Source organism: Bidens hawaiensis, unplaced genomic scaffold (assembly GCF_021521415.1).
Source record: "Bidens hawaiensis isolate Kalapana, Puna unplaced genomic scaffold, B.hawaiensis_p1.1 tig00022145_1, whole genome shotgun sequence".
Taxonomy (NCBI): domain Eukaryota; kingdom Viridiplantae; phylum Streptophyta; class Magnoliopsida; order Asterales; family Asteraceae; genus Bidens; species Bidens hawaiensis.
Window position 1 is genome coordinate 353,934 of NW_027493427.1, and position 8,104 is coordinate 362,037.

Genomic DNA, 8,104 nt, shown 5'->3' on the forward strand with positions numbered 1-8,104 from the left:
TTAGGATCGCCCAAACTTGATTTCCGCTCCAGCAGATGCACATCGATTACATAGCAAGTCTCTTAGCATCTTTACTTCATCACTAACCAATATTTGGCTGTGAATCACCACTCTTACTTTCTTTAGCATAGATGACTTCGCCAAAATAAGCTTCAAAAAGTCCATTCCAGGCTTTGTCTTACTGAATTTTGTAATCTCTAATTCATGGAGATGATCCAACTTAGCATACGAATAGTCTTGCAAGTCAAAAAGGTTCATGGCAGTTTGTGATATTGCTTCAGCCGGATTGTGGTTCATCTATAGAAAACAAATTGCTTAGAGAAAAACAGAAACACGAGAAAATCGTAATTAGTTAAGACCTACAAAACAGACCGTCGAGTCCAGTAAAAAATAAAAACAGATTCTGACCATATTGAGTTCGGCTCAAAGCGATATTCCCTGATACATGTCATTCTAGAAAATAAAAAGGACATAAAATCGGATCACGAATCACCATATATGTAGGGCCAATATTATATATTGTTATTAGGATTGTGTATGTCTTTACGTTTTGCTTTTAGTCGGTGTATTACGTACTCGGTACGTTTATTTTGTAAGTCTATTATGTAAACTTTGGAGAAATGAGGACCCTATATAAAGGCCACTTAATCATTTCTCCAAACAACTTTCACAATTCAAGAGAAACAACTTAAGAAAATAAAGTCTTTCTCTCTCCACTTCTCCATTTTCTCACTTTTGCGATAACAAACTAAGATCCGAGATCCGGGTGTCGTTGGTGATTTCCGCTAACCAACAACACGGATTGATCCGAGTCAAGTTGCGAGATCCATATAGAGGACTACAAGTGGTATCAGAGCTTTCGGCTCAACTTTTTGTGGTTTTCGGGTCAAACTTTTCGGATTTTGGTCTTAGTTTTTGTTGGATTTGAGGTTGATTTCGTGTTATTTATGTCTTTTGGAGTCCCTTTCACCTTAGAAATACACGAGAAATTACTAAATCTAAGTTTTTAATATTTAAAATTTTTGTGTCTGAGCTCAGATTCGGCTTAAAAACTCAGATCTAGGCCGATTTATTGATTTTTAGACTAAAGTCTTTTTAACTTTTTGGAAGTTTGGGTGTTATATTAAAAAAAAAATCGCATCGAGTACTGTAGCAATCGCTTCGCACGGGTACTGTAGCAGATCGTTTCGCTTTGCACGGGGGGTATTGTAGCAATCGTTTCGCTTCGCACGGGTACTGTAGCAATCGCTTCGCACAGGGGGTACTGTAGCAAATCGTTTCGCTTCGCAAGGGGGGGGGGGGTACTGTAGCAATTGTTTCGCTTCGCACGGGTACTGTAGCAATCGCTTCGCATCGGGTACTGTAGCAACTCATGCGAAACACTGTAGCGACTCGACACTGTAGCAAATCGGTACTGTAGCAAAAAAAAAAAATCTAACCGAGTTAAAAATAAATATCTTACGAACCTGAGCTTGAAGGAAATCTGGATATGGGAGAAAGCCTAAAGAAAATATTAAAAGGAGAATTCGACATGTTTACACATATTAAAGGAGAATCGGTTACCTCTCTCATCAACAGATTTGAGTCACTCGTCTCCAAAATGAGTAGTGCCGGTATCATCAATGGTTTGTTTGAGATCAACATGAAGTTGTTGAATTCACTGCCTTATACATGGAATATCAATGTGGTTACCATCAAGAGAACCACAAACCTGTATACCATGATACTCTCAGAGTTGGCTTCTACCATCAAGTCTTTTGAAATAATGGAAGATAAGCTCCAAATGAACAATCAGTCCAAAGAAAATAAAATTGGGTCAAGTAATAAGTTTGGACAAGTGCTGCAGGTGAAAGCAGTTATGCATGTCCTATCATTCCCGACACATCACCTTGCGATGAGGTAAACCACAACTTATGCACGCAGGCTTGCATAAACAAGGTTACATATTATAGATATAATCAAAACGGAGTTTTGAAAGAAAATGCAAAACTTCGACAATTGAATGCTGAATATGTAAAGGCTGACAAGATTTACGTTGAGAAGATTGAGACTCATCATGATGATGTGGCAAATCTTAAACTTAAAATTTTTCAAAAGGAGCATGACGTTATATATTATAAAAACATAGTTAATGAATTAAAAGATGAAATTGAAAAGTTGAAATTCGATGCTTCTGATAAAAAGAAAAAAGAAAAACAAGTTGAAAGATTTGAAGCATCATCTGAGAAATTAGATGATCTTATTGGAGCCCAGAGAAGTACTAAAGTGAAAGCGGGGCTGGGGTACGATTACACTGCCGTACCACCAAACTACACCAGTTTGCCCCACTTTAGCTATAACACTTCTCCCGAGGAAAAAATGGCATATGGGGTTGGTAGAATACTAAAACCAGTGAAGTTTGTTCCTTCGGTGTCAGAAACTGCTGCTCCAGTCCCATCATTAGATAAATCTAACATCAATGTATCTTTTGAAGCTGGTTGTATAGAATAAAGTGGGTCGTTGGAAACGGACACGAGTTGTGATTATGAAACCGTTTGTGATGAAACTTTTGTTGAAAAATGTGTCAACGAAAGTAGGCCTGTTGAGGTAAACATATCAAGTTGTTCATCATCAAGTTGTGAGACTAAGGATAATTCAAGTAGAAGCAAAGTTTTTGAAAATGAAAAGGCAAGTACTTCTTGTAAATACGTTCCACCAAATAAACGATCATTTTCTCAAACAACCAATCAATCAAGAAATCCTCAGCCATACAACTTCTATGATAACTACTATGGTCATTATCAACAAAATTTTGTTGATCCTTATTACCCAAACATGTTTTATAATCATGTTCTTTTCCAAGGATCACCTTTCCCACCGCACCAACCACATTATAGTTCAGATGAGTTCTATGACACTTTTAAGAGAAAGTGTTGTTTTGTGTGTGGTCACTCTACTCACCTTGCAAGACATTGCAAGCATTGGTTCAAGCAACAGCTTGATATTCAAAGGAGGCTTAGTCAGTCCCTAAAAGGAGCTTTTAGTAGCCCTGATTCAAGGACTGATCAAGCTGATAGTGAATCCAGTGAAATGGATGTGAGATCCAAAGTAAATAAATTAAAACACAAAAAGAAACCTTTTTGGAAAACCAAGAAGGATAAAATCAAAAAGGATCCAAAGACTGTAAAGTCTAAGGATTTACCAAAAATAGTTTCAAAAGCAAGAAAAGAGAAGTCCAAAATTGCCAAAACCAAGGAACAAGTTTTTGCTTGGATTCCTAAGGACTGCTCTTCATCAAGTGAGGCCCCAACAAGAAATAAATGGTTTTCAGGAAATAAAATCAAGTTTGGTCGGTTTACGGTCAACCTTTTCGGGATAAAAGTATCCCGGGAACCCATGCCTATTTGAACGCTTAGTGTATGCAGGGTCAATCAAGGAGGACTATCAATAGTATTAGGTACTTAGATAGTGATTGCACCCAGCATATGATGGGAGACGAACCCTTGCTATTTGATGCTAAACCATTTGATGGCGGATTCGAGTATTTCATAAGCGACATGGGAGGACAAACTTCATGGAAGGGAAGCATTGTTTAAATGGTTCAACAACAACTTTTCGAGCGTTTCTCAAACCAACCTCGTCCAACTACTTCTCTCAAGTGATGGATCCAGCATCAGCTGTTGGATCTTGGTTTGAATCTCTTTAACTTTGTTATACAATGTGATAATGCATGCTTAAGATAGTCCATCTGACAACAACTTTGCTGACCTTTTCACTATAGCCATCGATCATACTCGATTTGAATTTCTGGTCGAATCGTTCGGCATGATCAATTTTGATTAAAACAACCTATCTATCTTTTTGTATATAAATTTGTAAATATTTTTCAAATATGTCACAATTTTAGAGGGAGAAAATGAGTTAAGTTTAACTTACCAAAAAGATTTTCAATTCATCTTAAGAAAAGCAAAAACAAATCATTTGATTTACCAAAAAGATTTTATATTACTTTTAAGAAAATCTTAAAGGAATTGTCCCATTTAGAGGGAGCTCCTGCTTAGAGAGAGTCGGATAATTAAAATTTTCAAATTTTGAGAAATTGATCCAACCATTGGAAAATGATAGTACATTGATATGCAATGATCCTAGCACATGAAAAGAGTAGATCAAAAGTCTACAAAATCACTTGTAGATGTGTAGATACGCTTGACAAACAAGTAAGTGTTGGGTGATATAAACCTAAATTCCTGCCGGTACTAGTGGATATACGATTATGAAGCAGTTGCATGATTCCGTGAAGTCATATTCATGAAGGCATAAATGTAATTATACATGTCATGCCCAAGCCTCTCTTTACCTGATCACAGTCGTCTTATGAAATATGTGTCAATTTTTAATTTTCTAATTGAGTCAAGAAAAGCTTCAAAGAAAAGCAAGAAAAAGAAAAACAAAATAGTCAGAAAAGAAAAATAAAAATCAAGAAAAAGAGTAAAAAAAAGTCAATCTTAGGGATTTTAATTCTGCTTTATTTCTTCATTTATTTTGATTCAAGCTTTGGACTTTCTCTGTGTGTAGTCATACAAGATCTGATTGTTAAGGCTCTGAATCTTCTGCTTTATTTTATTCTTTCTAGATCGAGTCAAGTGTGCAAAAATAAAGAATAAAGTGTCAAGTATGTTAATAAGTATACTGTGATCAAATAAGAAAGGTTTAAGTCAAGTTGAGGTGATGTGTTAACACAAAGTAAGCCCGAGATATGATGGAATAAGTAACATGTCTGATTAAGTGGGGACCACATAAGCACCATGCCTAATTGTACTTTAAACGTATCACTTTGGCATCAAAACACTTGTCAAGTTAAACAAACGGACAATATCTACAGTCGTGATAAAATTGTGACATAATAATATCAAAATGGAAACGCGATCTAGGGCTTTGTAAATTAATATGATTCCATGTTGTGATCTTTCTCACAAAAATATTAAAATCATTAGAAAATTTTGTAAATATTATTGATATATAATATTAATTTCATCTTTACTCCTATCTTTTATTGTTTATTTTGATTTTGTTTTATTTTAGTTTCAACTTCAAAATGTTATGTATATATTTTCGTTATTTTTAAAATATATGAAAATGGCAAAAAGATTTTAAGTTTTTATTATGTTCGTACATATTTTGTTAAACTTTGTTTCATTCAAAATCATGTGTTTTGTTGTCAAGGTCGTTCATGCAAAGTTCGTTGGAAATCTGGGACTTAAACAAATCATTTAAAAGTTGAGGGACTGAAATTGGGAGGGCCTATGAACAATTTCTTCTTGACCCTCGAGAGGGTCTGTGAACGAATCTTATCGTTCTAAGTTGTCTGAAGCTATACATGGACAGGTAGATCAACATCAAATCTGTTTGGAGTTGCAGATGCTGAAGCGAAAAGAAAATGAGAACGTGAAAGCTGGTGGTTGAAGCTAAAAATGAACTGATTGCATTCAAAGACAAGGAAAGAAACCAGTCGGCACAAGAAAGTCAACAAAAGAAATTAGATGTCGAGCCTCCCGCATCTGATGTTTCTAAAATTTGCTGTTGCCGATCCTTCCCTGAAAATAAGATTGAAGTTCAAGTCTACAAGATCGGAAAATAAAGAACTGTTCAAGATGCAATCTGGTTCAAGATCCTGGATCAAGACAAGTACTAAGTTTCAAGAAATAAAGACATGAAGCAAAGAACTTGACGAAGGTTCCTCGACATACTCAATCCTAGAGGGAGATTGTAGGACCAATATTAGATATTGTTATTAGGATTTTGTATGTCTTTATGTTTTGCTTTTAGTCGGTGTATACGCACTCGGTACGTTTATTTTGTAAGTTTATTATGTAAACTTTGGAGAAATGAGGACCCTATATAAAGGCCACTTAACCATTTCTCCAAACAACTTTCACAATTCAAGAGAAACAACTTAAGGAAATAAAGTCTCTCTCTCCACTTCTCCATTTTCTCTCTTTTGTAATAACAAACTAAGATCTAAGATCCGGGTGTCGTTGGTGATTTCCGCTAACCAACAACACGGATTGATCCGAATCAAGTTGTGAGATCCATCTAGAGGACCTACAATATATATTGTATAGTTTTACCTCCATTTTTAATTTCTTCATATTTGGAGAGCTTGTAACCAAAAGAAGAACAAAACGTAGCTCATCGATCTTCTTTCCCATATGAGAGTCCATGTAATGTAACAATTTTGAGATGGACTAGCATGTCCGCGAGGCTCTGTGGGATCACACCTGAAGCAAAACACTTTAACCAAAAAACTAAGATCAACAAGAACAATAATATTTTGGTCTATTACAAAAGCATAGTCAGGAATTATGCTATCAACAACAAATCAGGCCTATTTCAAAGACAATTGTCGTCGCTATATCCCCTGTTTGTCGTCGATATAAGTTTCGTCGTTGTAGGTTATTTTTTTAGAAAAGATTTAAATCTTATTAAATACTTTATATCGAGGACTTTTCGTCGGTATGGGCTATTTAAAAAAATTGTTTTCTTATATCAACGAAATGTCGATATATATAGGCTATTTATTTAGAAAAAAGTTTAAATTTTATTAAATACTCTATATTGACGAAAAGTTGTTGATATAGGTTATCTTAAAAAACAAAAACCGTTTTTTTAAATAGTTTATATCGACAAAAAGTCGTCAATATAGGAATTATGCTATCTTAACCGGACAACAATTCATTTCCAAATCCTCAATCAAAGGCAGCAACTGGAACAGCTTAACAAGATCAGAATACTCGCTTCCCGTAAAATGATTGTCCTCTGCAATCTGCAAAAAGTGGTACAATAAATCTAATTTTTTGATAAAAAAAACATAGCATGTATCAACAATGTTAATCTTACCAAAGTAAAGCTCTTGATTATAGGACAACAGCTTATTAAAGACAAGCATTTTGGTGGTGATGCGGGCATTATGAAAGCATAAGCTTGTGAGCCTTTCAAATCTAAAAATGGTTGGTTGAAGCTCAACAACACAGTTCTTGAGGGTTATATGTGTCAATCTCTTCAGCAAAAAGATAGAATTGGGTAACTTTTGGGCAGAATAACCTAGCGAAATGCTAAGATTAAACTTCTCAACAGTGGCATCCTTTGCAAGATGTAGTATTATCTGGTCCATCTCACAACAGCCTGGCAGTCGAGAGACACAAAGAGAGAATTCTAACACGGGACCATGGTGTAGTAACAACACAGTGTAGATAGCATGCAAAATTTTACACTTTATGGTTAATTGGCTATATGTTGATCCTTGCAGCAGCCGGTCATCAAACTCAAGTTTCGGTAAGTTTACGCAGCGACGCCTCCAGTTCCGAGACAGAATGGTGGTTCTAAACGCATCTCGTATAGGCATTAGAGTGAGGATTGTTTGTACTAGGCTTGAAGGCAGATTGCTGATTCTATCCGGATGTAAATATTTGGGTTCCATCCTACAACATACAGTTGATTAAAAAATGATATGCAAAATCTATAAAATCATGCCAATCAAAGAGTCCTTAAGTCAAATCAACAGAAGGAAGAATTGTGATAAGTGTAGTAGTTTACCTTGGATCTTCTCTGGGCAATGAAAACTAAATGTTTATGGCGGGTTATTATAGAACTAAGAGCATTCTCATCTCACCCTCTATCTTCAAACCAAAAATTACACTAAAACTCATTTTATTTTCTCTTTCCATTTCAATTAAATAATACTTTTTATATCTTCTATCTTTACCTTTTCTCTTTCCTTCACTCACAACCGCTTTCAAAATATATTAAAAAATTATAGGGGATGAACAGTAACTTTTCAAATATACAGAAAAATCACTACTTTTTCTAAAATATAAAAACTCTCCACTCACGACATCCTGAATCACTCTCTAAATTATAAAAACACCCCTCACATAATATAAGGGGTTGGATGAGAATGCTCTAGAGGGGTGTTTCGGATTGCTTATTTTCACCAATTTATAACTTATTAACTTTTTAAAAAGTAATAAGGTGTTTGCGATTGCTTATATTGTGAGAGGAAAAGTTTAATAAGTTACACTTTTGTAACTTATTAACTTAATGAAAAGTTATAAAAAGGTAAAATAAG

At 35.1% G+C, this 8,104-nt stretch overlaps 1 pseudogene; it reads right to left on the minus strand.

Annotated features, from left to right (window-relative positions):
• LOC143564671 (F-box/FBD/LRR-repeat protein At1g13570-like) lies at positions 1 to 7,456 on the minus strand (annotated as a pseudogene).
• Positions 7,457 to 8,104: the final 648 nt, after the last annotated feature.